Here is a 26,595-nt window from a genome sequence, read left to right on the forward strand (position 1 = left end):
AGATGGGTAAACCACTCATCTTACTGAAAACAACATTCTTGCTTGGTCATATAAAAGGTTGAAGAATTTATACTTCTTTTAATCCAGATAATAATTTAAAAGTATTGTGTTTCTCCACTTAAATTAAAGCTTCATTGGAAGCAGAGAAGAGTCAAGTTCAGAGAAAGAACGTATCAAGACTTGCTTATGGACAGCAAGGTGTAGAAATTTGTCTGAGCAATGGCCAAAAATAACATTGCTCAAATAAAATAAACACATTAAGGTGGCATTAGTTAATGTTGGCCTATTTTTAAGCAAGTTAACACTAGTCATTGTCTTTCTGATACCCACAGTTCAGCAACACCAATACATTATTCAAAGTTAATTCCTGGAAAGATTTTCTGCCCAGTGTTCTGATTCACAACTGGTTCTATCCAATCACACAAGCAGCCGGTTTTAATAGGGCTAAGGATTTAAAGTGGGTGTTTCAGTTAGGTACATCTTTTTTTTAGTCAAAGACAGAATTCTGCACAGTTGCCTGCAAAACAAACCTCAAACTGCTTTAACCTGTGATTTTTGGAGGCCATTATTAAACCTCAGGTGACAAACAAAGATGAGAGGCTACACCACTCCTAATGTCAGGGTTACTCTCACCCTCAGAAACTTGGCTGCAGGACAGGGAATGTGCAAGATGTTCGAACAGCTTTGTGGGGAGAAAAGATTTAGAGGGATATGGGCTAAAGGCAGGAAAATAGGACTAGCTTAGGAAGGGTTCTTGGGCAGTATGCAGGAGCTGGGTCAAAAAGCCTGAATCCAAGCTGTAAAACTTTGTGACTACAAATGTCACACTTGATGCATTGTTGCTCTTAGTTTTATTGCAAGTCCAATAAAATTCTACTGGTAAGAATATTCAATCTTTTATATTCATACCGGAAAGAACATTTGGCACATTGCAGGTGTCCCAAAAGTGCATGTCTCCCCAGCAGGTCTAGACCCAAGGAGTCTGCCACCTGGGTGGGCTTCTCTGCCACTTTTGAAGGACTTTGATACCCATCTCCATCACTGCAGCATATGCATGTACTTCTAGCTGCTGCATTTATCATGCATTTATCCCTCTTAAGGGCTACTCTCTGAGGTCAAGGGTGCAAAAGTGATGTTATTACCATGGGAAATTTGATCTCTAATGCCCATTGTTACTGAAACGGAGTAGTCTACACAAATGAAAACACTAACTCTGATTTGGAAATGGTATGAACAAATTTCTTGGTTTACTTTTTGAATTTTTGAAACAACACTGGGGAGAATCTTCACAGTACTCTAAAACTAGAAAATTGGATTTCAAATGTTAACTGCTTCAGTTCAAAACGATACCTATCATGACATAGAAATGAAATTAACGAGATTAGATCACAGTGTGTTGATACTAATAACAAATACATCAAGAGGCAAAAAGGGGACATGGTATATCTTTGGCAAGTAGGGTAAAGGAGAATCCTAAGATGTTTTGTAAATATATTAAGAGCAAAGTGAAAACTAGGGAGAAAATTGGCTTGCATGGAGCCATTGGAGATGGGTGAGGTTTTATACGAATACCTCTTTGCTGTATTTACTATGGGGAAGGTTATGGAGGTTCAGAAGTTCAGAAAAGAGAATAATGAAATCCTAAGACATATTAATCTTCTGAAAGAGGAGGTGCTGGCAGTTTTGAGGTGTAAGGTTGGATAAATTCTCAGAGTTGACCAAATATATCTTAGGATGTTGTGGGGAACAAGGGAAGAAATTGCAGGGGACCTGGCAGAGGATTTTGTATCTTCCTTAGCAATGGTTAAGGTATCAGAGAATTTGAATACATACTTCCCTAAAAGTGGAAACACAATCAGATAAGCCAGTGAAGAAGGTATATACTATAGTAGACATGTCTTCATCAAATGAAGCTGTGAGTGCAAGAGTTGAGACATCATTTGAGTTGAGACCTACAGTAGTACATGTCAGGGATAAGACTGTATGCTGGAATATTGTGTAAAATTACAGTCACAATATAATAGAAAAGATATGATTAAACAATAGCTTAATGCTGAAAAGATTCACAAGGACACTGCTGGGACTGGAGGCTCGAGTTCTGAGGACAGACTGGATAGAGTGGTTTTGTCTTCCTTGGAGCAACAGAGGGTGAGCAGTGAATTTTATCAAATCCTGAGGGGTAGAATCAGGTTTGTTATCACTCATGCGCAGAAGTCACAGACACTTGTATACAAGGGGTGATTGATAAGTTTGTGGCCTAAGGTAGAAGGAGATGAGTTATACAGCTCTCGTTACATACACATGCAGTTCAAGTCCTTGAATGATTATGCAGAAAGTTTGAAGTTAATAACTTATCTGCTTCTACCTTAGGCCATGAACTTATCAATCACCCTTGCTGTGGACCACTTTCTGGAGGTCCAAGATGCTGACTTCTACAAAGAAGGGACCCATATGCTCCACGACCGCTGGACTAAGTGTGTAAATTTAGGAGGGGACTATGTTGAAAAATAAATGTGCTAGGTTTTCTAAAATTGACTCCTTCTACCTTAGGCCATGAACTTATCAATCATCCCTCATATATCTATGGTGCCTAAGACTTTTGCACTGTACTGAAGGAATTTCATGTATTGCCCTGTGCTGCTGCCACAAAAAAAAACAAATTTCAATACACATGTGAGTGATGATAAATCTGATTCTAATATGGGTCTCCATTGTGGACTGAGAGTGGGAAAGGGGCAGGGAGAGGGGTTTCATGGTGGGGAAAAGGGGAGGGAGCAGGAAGCACCCGAGAAACATTCTGTAATGATCAATAAACCAATTGTTTGGAATCAAATGACCTTGCCTGGTGTCTCAGGGCTGGGTGTGTCTGCACCCCCACTAGCCCCTGCCCCTGGAAATCCTTCTCTGCCACCTGTCTCACAACCCTCCTACGGTGCTCCACCCTCACCTTTCCCAGCTTCCTTTGCGCTTGCCAGATTGACAAACTCACTCTCTGCCCCACTTTGGCAAGTACAGTACTGTGCAAATGTCTTAATTACCTGAGCGATATATTTGTACCTAAGACTTTTGCACATTACTGTATGACGTGAAAATGTTTGTTTTGTGGCAGTGGCGTAGTGCAAGACATTAAAAAATCACTATAAGTTGCAACAAATAATTAAATAATGCTAAATTGGAATAGTGAGGTATTGTTCATGGGTTCATGGCTATTCATATAGCTGATGGCAGAGGGGAAGATGCTGTTCTTAAAACATTGAGCATGGACCTTCCGCTTCCTGAACCTCCTTCCTGATGGTAGTAATGAGAAGATCGCATGTCCCAGATGACGAGTGATGGATGCCGCCTACTTGGGGCACCACTTCTTGAAGATATCCTCGATGGTAGGGAGGCTTGTTCCCATGATGGAGCTGGTGGAGTATACAACCTTCTTCAGCTGTTTGCAATCTTGTGCATACCTGGCAGTGATGCAACGTCAAAACATTCTCCACTGTACATCTGTAGAAATTTGCTAGAGTCTTTGGTGACATACCATATCTCTTCAAACTCCTAATAAACTACAGCTGCTAGCGTGCCTTCTTCATGGTTGCATCAATATGTTGCACAATCACAGTCCTTTTCTCAGGGGAGTAGAGCCTAAAATTAGACAACATAGGCTAAAGGTGAGAGTAGAAAGATTGAAAGAGGACCTGAAGGTAATGACTATACAGAACAATTGGCCACTAGAGGCAGATACAATGGTAATACTTAAAAAAACATTTTGACAGCTTCATAGATGTCACATAGAACACAGAAGAGTACAGTAAAGGAAGGAACAGGCCATTTGGCCCACAGTGTTGTACCAAACCAATTAAATTAGTATTCAAATAGCTAACTAAACTAATTTCTTCTGACTACACATTCTGATTGTCCTTCCATTTTCCTCACATTAATGTGTCTATCTAAATGTCTTTTAAAAGTCTCTAATGTGTTTGCCACTATCACCAAACCAGGCAGTGCATTTCAGGTACCCACCACTTTCAGTGTAAAAAATTTGCCCCTCACATCACCTTTGAAATGACCCCCTCTTGCCTTAAATGTATGCCCTTTGGTAGAAGACATTTCTGCCCTTTAAAAAAAATTGTCTATCTACTGTAATTATGTCTCTCATAATCTTATAAACCTCTATCAGATCTCCTCTCAGTCTCTGCTGCTCCAGAGAAAACAACCCAAGCTTGTCCACCCTCTCATTATAAAATGTGCTCTCTAATCCAGGTAGCATTGTGGTAAAGCTCTTCTGCACCCTCTCCAAAGGCTCAACATCCTTCTATAACGTGGCGACCAGAGCTGGATGCAGTACTCCAGATGCAGCCTAACTAGAGTTTTATAAAACTGTAACATAACTTCCTGACCTTTGAACTCAGCTCCTCAACTAATAAAGACAAGCATGTCATATACCTTCCTAACTATTCTATCAACCTTTGTAACCACTTTTAGGGAGTTATATACTTGGACCACAAGATACCTCTGTTTATCAACACTGTTAAGGGTCTTGCCTTTATCTGTGCACTGTCTGTTTGCATCAAGGCGCAATGCTTCACATTTGGCTGAGTTAAACTCCATCTTTCATTTCTCTGTCTGTATCTGCAACTGATCTATATACTGCTGTATTCATTGACAGCCTTCTACACTATCTACAGCACCACCAATCTTTGTATCATCTGCAAATTTGCTAACCCACCCATCTATATTTTCATCCAGGCGACTTATATACATAATAAAGAGCAAAGGTCCCAATACAAGAACTCTGTAGAACACCACTAATCACAGACCTTCTGCTAGAATAAGTCCCTTTGACCACTACCCTCTGTCATCTATGGGCAAGCCAGTTCTGAATCCAAATGGCCCATTCACCATGGACCCTATGCATCTTATTATTCTGGATGAGCCTCCCACAAGAGACCTTGTCAAGCACCTTACTAAAATAGGACAGGAAAGGTTTAAATGGATAAAGGCCAAAAACACACTCATAGGAATAGCTCAAAAAGACACTCTGGGCAGCTCAGAAAAGATGGGCATAATATTATGTTTGCTTGTTGTAGAATTCTCTGTCTCTATGGTATACAAAGTGAAAAATTCCAAAAATTACTTTCTAAATTGCATTATTTCAGTATTAAGCCAAAAATTAATTGGATTTTCCAAAGAAGATGTTGAACAATGCCAAGTGAAATTTGGCTTTTTATTTCCAGAAGGTAACAGCTAAAACCTTGGCCTGTCAGCAATTTAATAAGGATAGGTCAAAAGTGGGTACAAGATTGTTTTATTTGATATGTCCACATAGTCACTCACAGCCAAGAGAAGCTATCTTATCCTGTTTTGCACTCAGTACTTCCTGTACCGTTTCCTCAGGATACGAGTGAAGTCAATGCCCAACCAACCATGCACCCCGCCTAACACTGCACCATCATCAATTTCAGCATTATTTTCTTATTTCCTGAAATAGTAAAACTTTCTTTATTGCAAAGTCATTTAGCACAACAAAATACAATGGTAGAAAAGGTTGTTACTGAGTCAGTTGGAACAATTCTACCAAATATATAAAAGCACATAGAATACCTCTACTCTGTATGTTAACTCATGATTATAATTGGTAAGCTGGGCTGAGATTTGGTATAAAGACAAACCTAGTAGAAGTGCAATCACTCGAGTTGAGTATGATGTTCTCCTGCTGTTGTCTATTGGGGGGTCCTCAGGTGACTGTAGAGACTGATTCAGAATCGACATAATTTGGTACAGTGTGGACAAGAGTAAATGGTGGCTGTGGATAGTGACTGGGTCATTTGGTTTCTCAGTTACTGGTTTCACAGCTTCCACTTCTCTGCAGCACAGCAGAGGTCCTTCTCATAAAGTACAGCTCTCTCTTGAACAGATTTCCCCCGGGTACACCTTCTGAGTGCAGTGTCTTCCCAGCTTTTAGATGTAATGTTGAAGCTCTTCAGGTTGATTTTGATGTTGTAGAGTCATGGAGTCATGGAAAGGTACAGCACAGAAACAGGCCCTTTGGCCCATCTAATCCATGCCGAACCATCTAAACTCCCTAGTCCCATCAAACTGCGCCCAGACCATAGACATCCATAGACTTCCCATCCATTCAAGTACTGTTAAGTGTTGAAATCAAGTTTGCACTTGTATTGGCAGGCTCGTTCTACACTCTCCCAACCCTCTGAGTGAAGAAGTTTCCCCTTATGTTTCCCTTAAATATTTCACATTTCACTCTTAACATGTGATCTCTAGTTGTCGTCCCACCCAACCTCAGGAGAAAAAAAAACTACTTGCATTTACTCTATCTATACCCCTTGTAATTTTGTATAGATCTATCAAATCTCCCCTCAATCTTCTATGTTCTACGGAATGTATTTCTAACCTATTCAATCTCTCCTTATAACTCAGGTCCTCCAGTCTGGCAACATACTTGTAAATTTTCTCTGTACTCCTTTTATCTTATTTGAATCTTTCTTTTAGGTAGGTGACCAAAACTACACACCAAATTAGGCCTCATCAATATCTTATACAACTGTAACATAGCATCCCAACACCTGTACTTTGATTTATGAAGGCCAAAGTGCCAAATGATTTCTTTACAGCCCTATCAAACTGTGCCACCACTTTCAATGAATTATGGACCTGTATTCCCAAATCCCTTTGCTCTACCGCACTCCTCAGTGCACTTCTGTTCACTGTGGTTGGTCTTACAGAAATTCAACACCTCGCACTTTTCTGCATTAAATTCCATCTGCCATTTTTCAGCCCCTTTTTTCATCTGGTTAGATCCCACTGCAAGCTCTGATTGTCTTCCTCACTGTCCACTACACCCCCAATCTTCATGTCATCCACAAATTTGCTGATCGAGTTCACCACATTATCATCCAGATCATTGATATACTGTACAAGATATACAGTAGATGACGAACAACAATGGATCCAACACCAATACCTAGGGCAATCATTAGTCACAGGCCTCCATTCAGAGAGGCAACCATCTACTACCACTCTCTGGCTTTTTCCACAAAGCCAATGTCTAATTCAATTTACTACCTCATCCTGAATGCCAAGCAACTGAACCTTCCAGACTAACCTCCCATGCAGGACATTGTCAAATGCCTTGCTAATGTCCATGTAGACAACATCCATTGCCTTACCTTCATCAAATTTCCTGATAACTTCCTCAAAAAATGGTTAGGGACATCCTACTCAGCTGTGCTGAGTATCCCAAATCAGTCTACATCTATCCAAATACTCACATATCCAGTCCCTTAGAATATATTCCAGTAACTTTCCCACTATTGATGACAGGCTCACCGGCCTATAATTTCCTGGTTTATTTGAAGAACCTTTCCTAAACAGTAGCACAACATTCGCTATCCTCCAAGATTCCCTAAATTTGTTATCTTTACTGTTTATTTTGACAAGCACATATAAGCTTTGTGCTCTCAAAATTTCACTTTTGAAGGCCTCTTACCTACCAAGTCCATCCATGCCAGAAAACAGCTTGTCCCAGTCTACACTTGCTAAATAATTTCTGATACCATCAAAATTGGCCTTTCTTCAATTTAGAATCTCAACCCGTGAACCAGACCTACCTTTTCCCTCTGAGGTATCTCGGCCTGAAACCTTGACTGTACTCTTTTTCCATAGATGCTGCCTGGACTGCTGAATTCTAACAGCATTTTGTGTGGGTTACCTGGATTTCCAGCTTCTGCAGATTTTCTCTAGTTTGTGATTGGATCACTACCTTTTTCCATATTTAATTTGAAACCAACGGCATTATGATCACTAGATGCAAAGTATTTCCCTACACAAACTCCTGTCACCTGTCCTATCTCATTCCTTAATAGGAGATCAAGTATTGCACACTCTCTCATTGGGACTTCTATGTACTGATTAAGGAAACTTTCCTGAACACATTTGACAAACTCTATCCCATCTCGTCTTTTTACAGTATGGGAGTCCCAGTCAATATGTGGAAAGTTAAAATCACCTACTATGACAACATTACGATTCTTGCAATAGTCTGTGATTGCTCTACAAATTTGTTTCTCTAACCCCACGAACTGTTGGGTGGTCTATAATATAGCCCCATTAATTTGGTCATACCTTTCTTATTCCTCAGTTCCACCCATAAAGCCTCACTAAACAGATTGTCCACTTTATCCTGACTGAACACTGCCATGGCATTTTCCCTGACTAGGAATGCCACCCCTCCCCCTTTTAATCCCTCCCGCTCTGTCACTTTGAAAACATCAGAACCCCTGACTGTTCTGCAACCAAGTCTCACTAATGGCTACAATATCATAATTCCATGTGTTGATCCATGCCCTGAGCTCATCTGCCTTTCATAAAATACTCGTTGCATTGAAATATATGCAGTTCAGAAGATTAGTCGCACCATGCTCAACTTTTTGATTCCTTTGCCTGAGGTGTTAACAACATCATCAGCTTTCCACTATCTGTTCTGGCACTCTAGTTCCCGTCCCCCTACAATCCTCTGCAACTCCAGTTGAAAAACCATCCTCTCCCCTCCATGCAGCAAGAGCAAACTTTCCCACTAGGAATTAGTCCCGCTGCAGTCCAGGTGGAAACCATCTCCTCTGTACAGGTCCCACTTTTCCTGGAAGAGAGCCCAATAATCCAAAAATCTGATGCCTTCCTGAGCTACGTGTTAAACTGTATGATCTTCCTTTTTCTGGCCTCACCAGCACGAGCATTAGTTATCTTTGAAATGTTTCCTTTGCCCACCATGAGCTCACTGACCTTCCTTCAACTGGGAGTAAGGCAGGGGTTCCCAATTTTGCTTATTCCATGGACCCCTAACATTGACTGAAGGGTCTGTGGACCCCAGGTTGAGAACCCCTGGAGTAAAGAATCTGTCTGAGGATATGTGGGTTAGACACATCTGGATCACATGACCTATCCATCGGAGTTGGTGTTGCTTTATCATGGTGGAGATGTTGTTCATGTCGGTTTCCTACAAAATGCTTGCGTTAGTGTGTCTGCATTTCCAATTGATCTCAAAATCTTCTATAGGTATCTTTGATAGCCTTGTTCCAGGTCTTTCTGGTGCCTGCTGTTGGTGGTCCGTGATTCAACTCCGTACTGTAAAGTAGGAAAGGTGACTACTCCATAGTCCAGAGGTTTTGTTTGGACCTGTAAGTCATGGTCTTCAAAGACGCTTTTCCTTAATCTTGCATAGGCTGCACTAGTACCTCTTCCTAGAGATGCTGCCTGGCCTGCTGCGTTCACCAGCAACTTTTATGTGTGTTACTACTAAGGTGGTAGTTGATCTCTAAATCAACATCTGATTTTGAGCAGAGAACACTGCCAAGGTAGGGAAAGTGGTCTACATTTTCAAGGGTGATATTATGGAGGGCTGGATAAATGGCTGGTTGAGTGATAGGTGATAACGAACCTTTGTCTCTTCTTATGTTCAAGATGAGACCCAGTGCCCTATATGCCATCCTTTGAAAGAGAAGCCAATGCATTCTTTGCAAATAAGAAAATACCTTCCTGAAAACAAGATTTTCAGGTATTTTGTTCTTTCACATGATCAAATCCTGAGACCTTGAGTAGAACAAAAGAATCACCAGTCATGATTATTCAGTGAAGTCTTGCTGCTCCTCATAGTCTGTGCAACATCAGAATCAGAGTCAGGTTTATTATCACCGGCGCATCACCATTATGAAATTTGTTGTTTTGTGGCAACAGTACATTGCAATACATAAAGTACTGTATGGCACAGTAGCATGGTGGTTAGCACAGTGCTTTACAGTACAAGTGACTTGGGTTCAATTCCCACTGCTGCCTGTAAGGAATTTGTATATTCTCCCCGTGACTATGTGGGTTTACTCCAGGTGCTCCAGTTTCCTCCCACAGTCTAAAGGCATACTGGTTGATAGATTGATTGGTCACTGTAAATTGTCCTGTAATGAGGGTCAGATTAAATCAGCAGTTTGCTGGGCAGCATAGCTCGAATGGCCAGGAGGGCCTGTTCCACACTGTATCTCAACCAACCTATAAACAAATAAATAAATAAATACAATAAATTACAATAAGTATATACAGTATAAAAAATGAGTAGTGCAGAAAATAAGGAAACAAAAATGCTGAGGAAGTGTTCATAGATTCATTGTCCATTCAGAAATCTGACAGCAGAGGGAACAAGCTGTTCCTGAAACATTGAGTATGTGTCTTCAGGCTCCTGTACCTCCTCCCCAATGGTAGCAATGAGTTGAAGGCATGTCCTGGGTGATGGGGGTCCTTAATAATGGACGCTGCTTTTTTGAGGCATCGTCTTTTGAAGGTGTCTTGTATGCTGGGGAAGCTGGTGCCCATGATGGAGCTGGCTGTGTTTACAACTCAGTCATGCTCTTTGCTGTGCCATGAAGTTCATTAAACATGCCCTTTCTCTCTGCCTAGGGAAACGTAACTGGAGTTAGCCCTGACTGCAGGGGATAACTCCCATCATCAATTAGTCATCCTGAGCTAAAGCTTAGAGCTATCTTTAAGCATGTTGAAATGACAAATTCCAGTGTAGCAGTCAATACCATATCCGATAATTGAGAAACATCATTAGTTGCTTGCACGTACATCAAAGTCAGTCTTTCCTACTCGTGAAATTGAGCAGATCCTCGTTCAGTGCTTTGTTTGCCATTGGCACTCCATCAATTGCTCCTTCACTGAGGGGAACTTTGCCAGTCTACAGACTTGGAGTCATTGTCCAACTGGTCAAACTGAAAAGAGAAAGGATTACAAAGCCCAGTGAAGGAGCATAAATGGCCTTTCTCAAATGGCGTAGACACCTGTTTACTGATGCCCTAATTAAAAAACAACAATGTTCACTGGGCTGTTTTGAAGAGCCCGTGCCTTTCTTTGTCCTGTTTAACTTCTGTTTTGTGTGGAATAAATTCCATGAAACCATGCCAGAGTTCAATGTACCCAGACAATAAAGAAGATTTACAGACACAAATTTGTCTTTTCCAATATGCACATGCAGTAAGCCTTCATGTAGGCCTACTGCCCTAAACATTTAACAGCATGTAGATAGCAATCACAGAATGAATTCACGTTTAATTTAATTGAGTCCCCATATGTTCCCTAGTCAGTAGGTTATAGGTCACCTGATGCATTTGAAAGATTCATCTGTGTGGTTTTGTTTGCCCATAGTGTAGAAACACCTCTGCAATGTGCATGTAATACAATTTAATGGAGGTGTTACCAGTTGTATAATGTACAAACCCAGTTCACATATGCAATAAGCACAGTGTGAGCATCTCAAAGGAAATCAGATCCAAGAAACTGAAAGAAACCCAGCTCTATCGTTGTTCAGTGAGACTTGTTGAATGGCTGGGGATTTAGCTGGAAATCTTACTAGAGTCATCTATTAGCTGCATTTTTAGCCGCAACCATCAAGTATATATTTGTGTTTCCTGAGAGATAATCTTACCTTTGGCAGTGGTCCCAGTGGGCCTGTAACAAACTGTGGATCAGTAGTACAGGGTCCAAAGGAAAGGCCTTCTTTGCAAAGGAAGCTGAAAGTAAGCATGGACCAGGTGGGCCTGTTCACCAAGAATCTTCTGGGAATCACAATCAAAATTTCCATTGGAAGGAAAATGCATTCAGAGGCAGTAGAGGCAAAGATCTGCCATTTCCATCAGTGAGAGCTCAGCATTCCCTTAAAGAGGGAATTTCATCTCCTCCTTGAACAGAATACATGGGATGGCTAGCTTCCTTAAGCTACAGAGAATGCTAGAATGCATATACAGTACGTGATGCTCAGAGCTTCACATGGGAACTCTGAACTTGGCATCAACATAACCTCCATGCCACTGCCAATGGTCCTTATCCTCATGCACGTGCCAAATTGTAGTCACAATGCCAGATAAATAACTAGCAGGTGGAGCCAGTGATATCCCATCCACTCAGTTCCCAAATTGGTATTCCTTTGCCTTGACCAATGCACGTCAGCAAAGCAACAAAACAGTCTCCCACTTTATCATAGTCTGTCAGAATATGCTTCATATTCTCAGAAAAAAAGGGGGGCATGATCTCTTCTTCTCTGAAGAAGAAATAAAAACTGGGCAGACACTTTCTAAGTGTACTGCGAGGGTGCACCCAAATTTCTTGAGATTCAGGTAGATGACGCCACAGGACTATTCAAGGGCTCAGAAAAAGAGAAAGCATGTGCTCCAATGCAGCAAGTGTTTTCTATCATTGTTACTTGAAACGGTAATTGGCAAGTTACCATTCTACCTCATGCATTCCAGGCAATGACCATCTCCATTAACAAGAAGTCTTAATATTTCTCTTGATAATTAATGGCATTCTATTGCTCGTTTTCCATCACTGGGCATCAACCAGATGACTACTGATCAAGAATTAACTTAGACATGCACTTAACCAATGCAGCTGCATGAACATATCAGAGATAGGATCAGCTGAATGCTCTGGACTCAACTCCTGACCTTGCAAAGACTAGCTGGCAAAACTATACAATGTACAATGAGCATCCAGTCTCCAGGTGGATCTGCTGTGGTGGCATGCCGTCAGTTCTGTAACATTTTTAGCAGCAGCATGACGTTCGTTGCAGCAAGCATTGGTTGTGCACTTGAGACACACATCATTTTGTCAGCTTGTTGCCCAGTGAAGCATCAAGCTTCACTGTGCAGTAGTGTAATCCACTTGTGTGGAGACAAGCTAACATGTCTACTGTCAGGGTATTATAGAATGTTAAGTCACTTTCGGTTCTGCAACATCTCAGTGTATGTCTTTGCAGGACCTGCAAAACAACATGAGTGAGACCCTTCATTGCAGGCACATCAGAGGCAGCATCAGTTGGATGCTCTAGACTCTGGCAAATGTACTGAATCCACCACAGTTATAGACACTCGTACTTCTTCTATCTGGCAGAATAAAATAAATTCTAGTCACTGGCTTGTGAATGGAGAAGTTTCAGACACTCCCCTTACACTGCAAAGGAGGGCATACCGACAGATGCTGCAAGTTGTTCAATTCAATCCACAAAAATAATTCTCTGGAGTTTCCACCATCTTCAAAGGGATCCCACCACCAAGCACATCTTTTCCTACCCCACCCCCCCTGCCACTTTTTGCTTTCCACAGCGACCGCTGTCTACACGACTCCCTTGGCCATTCGTCCCTCCCCACTGATCTCCCTCCTGCCACTTATCCCCCTCCTGCCACTTATCCTTGCAAATGGAACAAGTGCTACAGCTTCCATTCAGGGTCCTAAACAGTCCTTCCAGGTGAGGCGACACTTCACCTGTGAGTCTGTCTGGGTCATATACTCTTTCCGGTGCTCCTGGTGTGGTCTCCTGTATATCGGTGAGACCCAATGTAGATTGGGAGACCATTTCGTTGAGCACCTAGGCTCCGTTTGCCAGAAGAAACGGGATCACCCAGCGGCCACCCATTTTAATTCCACTTCCCATTCCCTTTCCAATATGTCAATCCATGGCCTCCTCTATTGACGCAATGAGACCCACATGCAGGTTGGGGGTTGGGGAAGGGAAAGATGTGCTTGGTGGTGGGATTCCATTGGAGAACAATACCTTACGGTCCATCTAGGTACTCTTCAACCTGATGGCGTGAACATCAATCTCTCAAACTTCTAGTAATGCCCACCCCCCTTCTCTGTTCTCTCACCTTATCTTCTTGCCTGCCCATCACCTCCCTCTGGTGTTACTCCCCCGTTTTCTTTCTTCCATGGCCTTCTGTTCACTCCTATCGGACTCCCCCTTCTCTCGCCCTTCCACCAGTCAACTTCACCCTCCCACTCCCGGTTTCACCTATCACCTTGTGTTTTTCTCTCCCCTCCCCCCAACCTTTTAAATGCACTCATCTTTTTCTCTCCAGTCCTGCTGAAGGGCCTTGGCCTGATACGTCGACTGTACTTGGGTTCCTCCAGCATTTTACGTGTGTCACAAAAATTCTTACTTGAAAGTCAAACAGACTGCTGATGCTAAGAATCTGTAAAATAAAACAGAAAATGCTGGAAAAACTCAGCAGGGCAACATCATCTGTGGAAAAGAAATGAAACTGAGAAAGAGACAAACAAGTTAATCCCGGTGCAGAGAAGCAGAATTTCAATGAGTATAACAAATAAAATCTCTCTGATAGCATTAAAGAAAGGAGCAGTTATAAAAAGATAAAGCTGCTCTCTCTGTATAATGTAGAGATAATATTGTCTGACTATACTAGACAAAATATGAAAGGGTGGCAGGCAAAAAAAAAAAGCTAATTCTCTCAGAAACGAAAAAGAAAGTTCATGGTCACCTTGACTGTTGCTGGCAATATGATGCTCACCTGATTTGGTGGTTGCACTGGGGGCTGGAACAATTGCTGCTTAATTAGAGTAAGAATCCTCAGTATGCCCTCAGATCTGGTAACAACTCATTAAAATTAAGACGCAGCAATATTTGCAATCCTACTCACAAAAAAACATTTGTAACTTCAACAAGATCTCCAGATACTGTATCACAATACTTCCTGAAGAACTGAAAGAAGAACGGTAGAAATCCAACAGCTACAAACCTGCAACCAGAGAGAGGTCTCTTCAAATGGTGCTGGAGAGTCCTTCCTGCTGTTGGCACGTTGAGCTTGTGAAATTGCATGCATTTGCTGTAATGTCTGATTTGATTCAGTGCCCGTAGTGTAGAGTAGATGCAAGATTAGAGTCTGGCCCTCTCCAGTCAGTTTTATGGTTCTCTGGAGGACTGAGCTGACCCAGCTCTTCTCTCCCTGTGAGTGCAGTTGGTCCAGGTCACTGGTGGTGCTGGGCCAGAACAGACTCAACTGACCCCAGTATTTTGTCTGAATATCACCTGGCCTGAGCCCAGCACACACAGTGGCACCCTGGAGCTCAAAGTGCACAAATTTTGGTCTGAGTACTGTGTAAGTGCACACACTCTCAGAGTGGACAGGTAGGCACTTGTTCCCCTCGCTCAGTCTCTAAACAGGCCAGAGATTTTCTGTTCCCCAGTGAAAACTAACATCTTCCAAATTGGTGTTAGACTGGACCTTCTGCAGATTTTTTCCTGTTTCTGTGTCTGAATTTATATGAAATCCCTGGCAGAAAATTGAATATGAGTAGTTTTGACAAAATAGCTGGTATTTTATTCCACAGAAAAAAAGGATAAAGTTGAGTTAGTGGGCTATCAAAGATCTAGATTCTGCCTCTACCCAATTCCAGTTACCATTAACAGAAGCAAGGTCAAGGCAGGCGATCAATCCACCAAAGGATAAGCATGACTGTTAACTGTTATAATAAGTTGTATGCATGCAATTTAATATTTTTAATTCAATCCCAGTCATCTACTATATATTTCCTGGCTCCCTCGAACTGCAATAGAAGTTTCTGGATTTAGGAGGTAAGTGCTCTTTGAGCCTATTTCCACCAAACTTGAGGAAACTGATCACCCCTTCACCTTTCTAATCTCCTGCCAACATTCTTTCTCCCTTCATTCCAATGGCTCCCTTTTGCAACTCCCTCCTCCCTCACTGAAATGGCTACAAAATTCCCATATTCTCCCACATCCCAGCTCCTTAATCTGACCATGGTGCCTCAACAATTTCAAACTCTTTAGTCTTTTGATTTTAATTTTATACTTTCCCTCCATTAATACAAAAATAGCTATTGTATACCTCAAGTTAAACTTTAACTAAGACTTTCATTGTCTCCATGCACATTTTTCTGTTAATTATATTGGGTTTAGAAGACCCAGTCACCTTTCGGATCAAACAAAGTATCCCGAGGTCAATATCCTGTAGCACGCTCAAGATTCCAATCCATAAAATATTCTCCATCTTTCCACAAGCAAGGCTGCAGGACCGGATGCTGTCAGTACCAGGGTGCTCAAAGCCTATGCCCCTCAGCTATGTGGAGTACTTCGCCATGTATTCAACCTGAGCCTGAGGCTCCGGAGGGTTCCTGTACTGTGGAAGATGTCCTGCCTCGTCCCTGTGCCGAAGACGCTGCGCCCTGCGGCCTCAATGACTACAGACCGGTGGCATTGACCTCCCATATCATGAAGACCCTGGAGAGACTTGTTCTGGAGCTGCTCCGGCCTATGGTCAGGCCACACTTAGATCCCCTCCAGTTCACCTACCAGCCCCGACTAGGAGTTGAGGATGCCATCGTCTACCTGCTGAACCATGTCTACGCCCACCTGGACAAGCCAGCGAGCACTGTGAGGGTCACGTTTTTTGACTTCTCCAGTGTGTTCAACACCATCTGCCCTGCTCTGCTGGGGGAGAAGCTGACAGCGATGCAGGTGGATGCTTCCCTGGTGTCATGGATTCTTGATTACCTGACTGGCAGACCACAGTACGTGTGCTTGCAACACTGTGTGTCCGACAGAGTGATCAGCAGCACTGGGGCCCCACAGGGGATTGTCTTGTCTCCCTTTCTCTTCACCATTTACACCTCGGACTTCAACTACTGCACAGAGTCTTGTCATCTTCAGAAGTTTTCAGATGACCCTGCCATAGTTGGATGCATCAGCAAGGGAGATGAGGCTGAGTACAGGGCTACGGTAGGAAACCTTGTCACATAGTGTGAGCAGAATTATCTGCAGCTTAATGTGAAAAAGACTAAGGAGCTGGTGGTAGACCTGAGGAGAGCTATGGCACCAGTGACCCCTGTTTCCATCCAGGGGGTCAGTGTGGACATGGGGGAGGATTACAAATACCTGGGGATACGAATTGACAATAAACTGGACTGGTCAAAGAACACTGAGGCTGTCTACAAGAAGGGTCAGAGCCGTCTCTATTTCCTGAGGAGACTGAGGTCCTTTAACCTCTGCCGGACGATGCTGAGGATGTTCTACAAGTCTGTGGTGGCCAGTGCTATCATGTTTGCTGTTGTGTGCTGAGGCAGCAGGCTGAGGGTGGCAGACACCAACAGAATCAACAAACTCATTTGTAAGGCCAGTGATGTTGTGGGGATGGAACTGGACTCTCTAACGGTGGTGTCTGAAAAGAGGATGCCGTCCAAGTTGCATGCCATCTTGGTCAATGTCTCCCATCCACTACATAATGTACTGGTTGGGCACAGGAGTACATTCAGCCAGAGACTCATTCCACTGAGATGCAACACAGAGCGTCGTAGGAAGTCATTCCTGCCTGTGGCCATCAAACTTTACAAGTTCTCCCTTGGAGGGTCAGACACCCTGAGCCAACAGGCTGGTCCTGGACTTATTTCATAACTTACTGGCATAATTTACATATTACTATTTAACTATTTATGGTTCTATTACTATTTATTATTTATCGTGCAACTGTAATGAAAACCAATTTCCCCCGTGATCAATGAAGTATGACTATGACTATGACATACACTCTTTACTGAGAATGGTAGAATGAGGAAATGCCTTTCAATCTGAGATTCTCTTTTATTTTGCTTGAAGGCTTATTTTACATCTTAAACTGACTCCTTATTGTTGTATGCTGAACACACATCCTTCAGTTGCTTGTTTATTTAGCTCTGTCTGGAAATACTTAGCTTGGACAACGTCCATAAGTTTCTGATTCAGGCACAATTAAGCCAAGCTTTGCTAATTTTGCCAAGTCAGTTTTTTTTGTTCAACTCACCTGTGTTATATCAAATGTGAAATATTAATGGATGAGAATGTGCAGCAGTTTATAATGCCTTTTTATAAAAAGATTCAAAATATTACTTGAAGTATATGTTAATGGTGACCTATTAAATTGTATAAATGAGTACAGGGATGCCACCGTGTTTGGAAAGTAATGGACAACAGTTGCAAATTAAATATTAGAGCTTATGCTGAGAACCATTGGAATTTTACTGGAGCCCATAAACAAAGAGGCCTGTGGATAATTGGGGCACAGAATTAACAGGGAACGTGACAAGAAACAGGAGTCATATGAGGACTAGAATATAAAAGCAAGGATGTAATGTTGAGACTTTATAAAGCACTTTGGAGAGGCCTCTCTTGGTGTATTGTGAACAAGTTTGGGCCCCCAACTTAGAAAGGATGTGCTGAAACTGGAGAGGGTTCAAAGGAGATTCACAATGATTCCAGGATGGAGTGGCTTTTCACATGAAGAGTGTTTGAGTGTTCTGGGCCTGTATTCATTAGAATTGAGAAGAATGAGGGGTGACCTCATTGAAACCTATTGAGTGGTGAAAGTCCTTGATGGACTGGATGTGGAGAGGATGCTTCCTGTGGTGGGAGAGTCTAAGACCAGAGGACACAGTGTCAGAATAGAGGGCTTCATTTTAGAGTAGAAATGAGGAGGAATTTCTTTAGCCAGGGAGTGGTGAATCTGTGGAATTCTCTGCCACAGGCAGCTGTGGAGGCCAGGTCTACATATATGTAAGGTAGATATTGATAGATTCTTGATTGGTCAGGGCATGAAGGGATACAGGGAGAAGACAGGAGATTGGGACTGAGAGAAAAATTGGATCAGCCATGATGAAATGGCAGAGCAGATGCGATGGGCCAAATGGTCTATTTCTGCTCCAATATCTGATGGTCTTATGGTCTTATATTTGCAGGCTTGAATAGAGATGCTTAGCAAAGTGAGGTCCCGATGTGGACAGCTGGACAAGCAACTGCCTGTGGTATCTTTGCTGCCCTGAAAACTGAGAAGGACAGCAGATTATAAAGGATCTCTCCTCATGCTAACTGCAAAGCAACTGCATTAGGGGTCTGCCTCCAGGTTGCAAGAATGCAACAGATAGGGGGTTACAACTTCTATGTGTGGACACTGTCCCATGTGATTGCTCACCCCAATCAATAACAGCATGGGAAATCACAGGGGAAAAAAATGTGATGTAAATAGGGCTGAAGTCACAGCAAGTCAACCTGATGTGCAAAGTATAAAAAGGCTGCGATCAATGACGGAATAACTGGTGAAAATATTTCAAGAGCACTTAACGTTGAAAACTCAAGATGGCGATTGTTGTGTGCAAGGCATTATCCAGAATAGAGACCCATTAAAAGAATTTTCCTAACTATGAGTAAATATTAAATAGAGATTGGATGTGGCATCCAAAAGCTCTGGTTTTATACAGTGAGGGAGGAGATGTTCAATGCAAGTTTTGTGATGTCATTAAGTATGTGACTAAAGCCAAAAAAATTTGTTAGCCATGCTAAGAACCCAGTCAAATTTCCTGAGTGGTACTATTTCTCACAGAAATTATGCCAATGCAATCTAATTCTGGTTAAAGTGTTTGTTTTTTATGTACTGAACAAAGAGTCATAGGTTCAAATAGCATAACAAAAGACACTTTGACCCAATTTGTCCATGCTGACCAAGGTGCCTACTTAGGCCAGTCCCATTTGCTTGCATATGGCTTTTCCCCCCTGAGCCTTTCTATCCACCTGAAAGATAGTTGAAGTTGGTAAGGATTTTCCTTTTCTTATTTATATTTCAGCACAGTGGTTTACTTCATAAACATTGCTCTATATTACATGCTGACATTATGGCTTGCATTCCAATTATTAAGTGCGTAACTTAGAGTTGTTTTACATAGAACATAGAGTAGTACTGTATTGGACAGACCACTGGGCCACCATGTTGTACTGATATTGATGCTAACTCATACTACACGTCTTCGTTCTGTGAATTATCCATATCCCTCCATTCCCTTCATACTCATGTGTCTAGACAAAAGCCTCTTAAAATCCACCAAACAGCCAGCTACCAAACCTATCCCTGGCAACCACTTACTACTCTCATGTCCCTCACATTGCCTTTAAACTCCACCCTCTCTGACCTAAAAGTCATGCTCTCTGGTATTTGACATTTCTACCCTGTTTGTCCACCCAATGTATGCCTCTCATCTTCTTAAAACTTCTATCAAGTCTCCCCTCAGATTGTTATGCTCTCAGGAGAATAACCCAATAGGTCCACCCTTTCCTAATACCTCATACCCTCTAATAATCAAGACAGCATCCTGGTAAACCTCTTCTGCACCCTCTCTGCAGTCTCCACATCCTTCCTTCCTATAAGGGGCTGACCAGAACCGCACTCAATAATCCAAGAACCATCAGGCTAAAGTTTTATTCAGGATTAACATAATTTAATAGCTTCCTTCTTTGTGATTAACAAATATTAAGACCTTTCATTTGCAGAATATATGTATAAGATGCGCATATGTTAATCATGTAATGTGGCTCACTTCAAAATTAAACCCATTTTTTCTAAAAGGGTCTGCAAGACATTACTTCCGACAAAGCGAAACCCAATAGCCTGAATGGAAGAGACGCTTCACTACCAAATGAACTCAATGCATTCTATGCACGCTTTGAAAGGGAGAACACAACTACAGCTGTGAAGATCCTCTCGGAGGTCGACGTTAGGCTGTCTTTAAAGAGAGTGAACCCTCGCAAGGCGGAAGGTCCTGATGGAGTAACTGGTAAGTCTCTGAAAACCTGTGCCAACCAACTAGTGGGAGTATTCAAGGACATTTTCAACCTCTCACTGCTATGGGTGGAGGTTCCCACTTGCTTCAAAAAGGTAACAATTAGACCAGTGCCTAAGAAGAATAATGTGGGCTGCCTTAATGACTATCGCCCAGTAGCACGCACATCTATGGTGATGAAATGCTTTGAGAAGTTGGTCATGACTAGAATGAACTCCTGCCACAGCAAGGACCTGGACCCACTGCAATTTGCCTATTGCCACAATAGGTTAATGGCAGACGCAATCTCAATGGCTCTCCACCTGGACAACACAAACACCTATGTCAGGATGCTGTTCATCGACTATAGCTCAGCATTTAATACCATCATTCCCACAATCCTGATTGAGAAGTTGCAGAACCTGGGCCTCTGTACCTCCCTCTGCAATTGGATCCTTGACTTCCTAACCAGAAGACCACAATCTGTGCAGTTTGGTGATAACATCTCCTCCTCGCTGACGATCAACACTGGTGCACCTCGGGGGTGTGTGCTTAGCCCACTGCTCTACTCAGTCTATACCCATGACTGTGTGACTAGGCATAGCTCAAATACCATCTACAAATTTACTGATGGTACAACCATTGGTAAAATCTCAGGTGGTGACGAGAGGGCATACAAGAGTGAGCTATGCCAACCAGTGGAGTGGTGCTGCAGCAACAGCCTCGCACTCAACGTCAGTAAGACGAAAGAGCTGATTGTGGACTTCAGGAAGGGTAAGACGAAGGAACACATACCAATCCTCATAGAGGGATCAGAAGTGAAGAGAGTGAGCAGCTTCAAGTTCCTGGGTGTCAAGATTTCTGAGGATCTAACCTGGTCCCAACATATCAATGTAGTTATAAAGAAGGCAAGACAGTGGCTGTACTTTATTAGGAGTTTGAAGAGATTTGGCATGTCAGCAAATACACTCAAAAACTTCTACAGTCGTACCGTGGAGAGCATTCTGACAGGCTTCATCACTGTCTGGTATGGAGGGGCTACTGCACAGGACCAAAAGAAGCTGTAGAAGGTTGTAAATCTAGTCAGCTCCATCTTGGGTACTAGCCTACAAAGTACCCAGGACATCTTTAGGGAGCGGTGTCTCAGAAAGGCAGTGTCCATTATTAAGGACCTCCAGCACCCAGGGCATGCCTTTTTCTCACTGTTACCATCAGGTAGGAGGTACAGAAGCCTGAAGGCATGCACTCAGCGATTCAGGAACAGCTTCTTCCCCTCTGCCATCCGATTCCTAAATGGACCTTGATTCTTTGGACACTACCTCACTTTTTTTAACATACAGTATTTCTGTTTTTGCACATTTTAAAAAATCTATTCAATATACATAATTGATTTACTTGTTTATTTATGATAATTTTATTTTTTTTTCTCTTTGCTAGATTATATATTGCATTGAACTGCTGCTGCTCAGTTAACAAATTTCACGTCACGTGCCGGTGATAATAAACCTGATTCTGATTCTGATTCTAGATACATAAATTCTTCCGGATAGCTGGAAACACATCGACATTGCAAAGAAAATTCCACAGCAGAAGCAATAAGAAATAATAAAAAATAGATTATTGTCCGTTGTTGTAGGTTGTTGTGACGCATTTAAAAATTAAAGTTGTGAAAGACCCTGTGGTGGATGTGGACTGCTACAGAAGGGTGATTTTCACAGGAAGTCATTGGACGGAGAGAGCCTGTCCCCAGGGACCACATGGAATTGCCACTGCCAGCTCCTAATGATGAGTCAGGCATGCAGCCATCTAAACCCATGTTGCTTATTAGTTGTATGCCTGGCTGCAGGCAAGGGAAGTCCTGCCTGACTGACTGACACCATGTAGAGGCAGTCAGCAATTTTTGAAGGGACAATACACTCCAGCAGGAGGCAGCGGGGAAATATGCACAGAGTGATCAAGTTGCTGCAAGGAATGCACAGGGGTTTGGCTGATGCTTCAGACACCAGGTCTAGTTGGTGCAGAAGAGCTTTAAGTCCTGTTATCTTTTCCTTCCCCCGTTCAGAGAAAGAAAAGTCTCCCAGGCCGTAACTTAGCATTCAATAGGGAGATGTAACAGAGAAGGTCATTGCCAGCAAAATGACCATTGCACATGGTGATCACTTCATGGTTAAGGGTTCCATGTCTTAGGTCAATTAATTAGTCTCTCCTCAGCAGCTATAATACTGTGCCAAAGTCTTAGGCACACATATATATATTAAGACACTTCCATAGCACTATATTTGTCAACGTGGAGTGGAGGGCAAATTTGTAAATCAGGCAGGAGCAAAGGATGTTGGGAATGGTGAGGGTGGAGTGCCGCGGGAGTGAGGTGGGACAGGTGACAAAGGAGTGCCAGGGGCAAGGGGTGGTGCGGGTGCAGGTACACCCAGCCCTGAAACACCAGGCAAGGTCATTTTTTCCAAACAATTGGTTTACTGATCATTACAGAATGTCTCTCTGTGCTTTCCCCTCCCTCCCCTCTCCCTTCCCCTTTTCCAACTACAATTCCCCTCTCCCTGCCGCCTTCCCAGTCTCAGTCCACAATAGAGACCCATATCAGAATCAGGTTTATCATCACTCACATATGTCATGAAATTTGGTTTTATTTTGCGGTAGCAGTACCGTGCAATACATAAAATTTACAACAGCTCGGTGCAAATGTCTTTGGCACTCTTTTGCACAGTTCTGTACATCACAGGCCATAGTTTCTCTTTCCCATGATTCTTCATTCCCCTACTATTGCCCTTCCTGTAACTGTCTTAGAAACATGTTTCATTGAGATGTTTATTTTATATGTTTTTGTCATAAATTCATGATTTTTTAAAATCTTAAAATAGTGTTTAATTTAAAATCTTGTGCTTTTTATGTAAGGTTTTATTTAATGTAGAATGTAACGGGTCACATAACCAGAGTTCCATAAGAGCATGACTGTGGTATTATGGGTCACAACCAACATGGAGGCAGAGAAAGACATATGGCCCTAAAATAATCTTGTTCTGCTTGTGGTCCAAGAGGGTTTTTATTTGTTTTATATTGTGTATAATGTTGTTAATGTGCCTTTACATGGACAGTGTGATACGTTTTCAGTGATTTTATTTGATTTCAGCACACTTCTGTTGTGCTGACGCGTTGGGCCTGTTCATTGGCGGACCCTAGCTTGAGAAACTTCAAAAGACTGAGAGATGTATGTTTCAAACCCTTTATGTCTTTTATTTTCTTGTAGTTTTCACGGTGCCTGCTGAAGAAAGAGAGAGAGAAATAAAAATAAATCTGCAAGCACATCTGTATGTTGCGTGGCCGTTACTTCACTGGACTGGTGCAGTTACACTTCCATTCCTCTCATGCACTCTGCACCTAATCCTCTCACACCATTACAATTCACATTTTCCATAAAACATGCTGATTTCTCTACCACAACAGGCATATTCTCAATGCTGTCACTGACATTCTCCTTCATTCTTGTAAGAAAAGACCATGCACATTGTGCAATGGGAATTGGTTGAAGAGGCCAATAAAGGGCATCAAAGGCTGGTGATTGCTTAGAGGAGACAGTGTCAATGGTTTAGAAGAGACACCTTAATTGCTCTGGCACGAAGTTATGGACCGAATGGTCTTTTTCTGTGCACTACTGTTCCAAGTTCTTTGTTTCTTCACATACTCTATTTCCCTTCTCACTTGCCCACCACATTGGCAAACAGAAAAACATCTCCCTCTGCTTTCCTCTCACACTAAGAATTTAAATTTATCCCTTTCTTCTATTTCGCTTCCTAAGAATGTCAACACCCCTCTTCCCATTGAGAAAAAATGAGTGCAGCTCTCTTAAAATGCCTATTTATTTATTTATTTATTAATGTACTATTGTTTCTGCTGTGGCATTTTCTTGGCAGCAGCAAGTCAGATTGTCACCACATCTACTTAAGAGTAAGCTGGAGGAGGGGATTCAGTTTGGTGAATCATTATCCATAAATGTGCAGGAACCCAAATGCCATTGCACTCAATGGGACATGAACACATACTGGTCCTGCTGTAGGGTACTAAATCCAATTCAGCACCATGTCCCCAGCTGTAGATGCTTTGTTAGAAAGTAAGTGACGCACAGGATCTACATCAAGGGATGTCAATAGTTGTTTCTATATGAATTATTAATCATGTGCAGTTATTTTTTTTCTTTCTTTTAAATGTTTGTGAAATTAATGTAAGAACGTGAGAGCCAGACACCCAAGACCAAGTTGAAGGGAAGTAGCTGGATCATGACATTAAGGACAAAGAAGATTGAAGGCCACGTGCCAGGAAATGCCAGGTCCATTAATCTACCCCAGAGCCAGCTAGTCCCAAGAATTCAAAACAATGAGCCAAAGGCACCACACAGAGCCAGAAGAATGCTTTGATCACGATGGAGTGAGTGGTTGGCACCACCGGCATGCTAAATTGCTAAGTGCTGCTTCTCATTTAATCATCCTCCTCTCTGGGAGAAGAAGGGCTTGCTTTGCTGCTGTTCTTTTTGTTGTTTTTTGTGCCTTATTCTGTTGGCGTGTTCTGTGTTGTTTTGCCAAGCACTTTGGGCATGCTATGTGGGTGCCGGAACATGGCCGACATTTGCGGGGTGCCCCCAGTACATCCTGAGGTGTTTTGGTCATTAATGCAAACTACACATTTTACTGTGTATTCGATGATTGTGTAATGCATAAATCTGAATCTGCTGACATTGTTGCACAGAATCTCAAATGGTCATTATCTTGGCACTGGCGACTGGTGTTGACGGAGGCTTTCAAACACCATTCAAGCTTCCAAACAGTTCTCACACTCTGTCAATTACACAGGAAAGGCATGGCCCAAGTAAAGTGTTCAAGCTCCAGGGAAGATGCATCTGTAGAATGCTCTATGGTGAGGTTAGCAGGTATCACTCTCCTTCTGCCTACTTCTCCATTAAGCCAGATTGAACTGATGGACGCTAAAATCTACCTTGTCAAGGCCAAAACAATTTGACATTGTTCTCCATGACCACCTGCAATGGCCTGAAATGGAAGCTCTCCACACCATGTCCCCAGCTGTAGATATGGGAAGTACACCTCGTTAGAACACTGAGAGTTAATGAGCGCACAAGATCCACATTAAGGGATGTCAATAATTATTCCTTCAGGAATTATTAATCATGTGCAGTTACTTTTTCCTCCTTTAAATGTTTGTGAAATCAATGTAAGGGCCAGGCACATAAGACCAAGTTGAAATGAGATGGTTGCTTCATGATAGTAAAGACAATGCTGATGAGCATTGCAGAACTGTTAACTATGAGGTTGGAAAGGATTGTTCCTGGGGTGCTCCTGAAAGAGTTATGAACCTAGATAACAGACATTTGGCTACCTCCTTCACTTTGCCATTCTGATGATGGTTCCTTATTACTGTGAAGATCTGCAGCTTGCATAACATACCCCCAGATCTGGATATCAGCCCAAGGCTATGCAGAGCTCCTTCCAAATGGAGTATGCAGCTGAAATGTTGATGGAGTATGCCAGCTGCCTGCTGGATGGTATTTCTAACATGGCATTGATTGTAAGCCAGCACTGACAGGATCCAGGAGTTGAGCCTCAAGAAATTACCCCTTGGTTTCAATTGCCTGTCTACAGTTTCATGATGAAAAAGTTACATCCATTGCCAGAAAATCAAGCACAGACCTGTGCAGTGTTTTGACTGAGAATGTAAATAAGCTGTGTGATGAATGAGTGGAATCCTCTTCAAAAGACAAGGATGGCAGGCTGAGGCTACAGAACATCCTCTGAAAAATGAATGCAGTCCACGTTGCCTTGCAGTCTGGGTAAACGTAGCATTCTGTGGAACCTGGTCCTTTTACGTGTGATTTGCTCTGTCACTTCAGAAACTGCTGCATCCATTCCTCTTGGTGCAGAAAGTGTCGGTGACCTTCTTAATATAAAGGTGGACAGCTAAACGGATTGATGTTGTCACCTCTGTAGCTTAAAAGAGACCACTTCATAGAAGTCAACGGCACTGGTGCCTTCAACAGTCACAAGCAACTGTCCATTCCCTGGGTAAATTCTTGTTTTATTGTGGTACTTCAGTTAGTGATATTATGCCAATGTTCTTGGTGAAACTAATGTTTGCAAAGGAAATTTGGATATA

General features: G+C 42.3%; 1 long non-coding RNA gene across 2 annotated transcripts in view; it reads left to right on the forward strand.

Moving 5' to 3' along the window:
• Nucleotides 1-26,595, forward strand: part of LOC140211084 (uncharacterized) — a 360,478-nt gene that overhangs the window by 322,249 nt on the left and 11,634 nt on the right. For both annotated transcript variants that reach the window (XR_011889382.1, XR_011889383.1), the window contains one exon: nt 20,229-20,436. This is a non-coding gene — a long non-coding RNA (uncharacterized lncRNA). The remainder of the gene's footprint in view (nt 1-20,228; nt 20,437-26,595) is intronic.

The sequence above is a fragment of the Mobula birostris genome, chromosome 16 (genome assembly GCF_030028105.1).
Source record: "Mobula birostris isolate sMobBir1 chromosome 16, sMobBir1.hap1, whole genome shotgun sequence".
NCBI classification, from domain to species: domain Eukaryota; kingdom Metazoa; phylum Chordata; class Chondrichthyes; order Myliobatiformes; family Myliobatidae; genus Mobula; species Mobula birostris.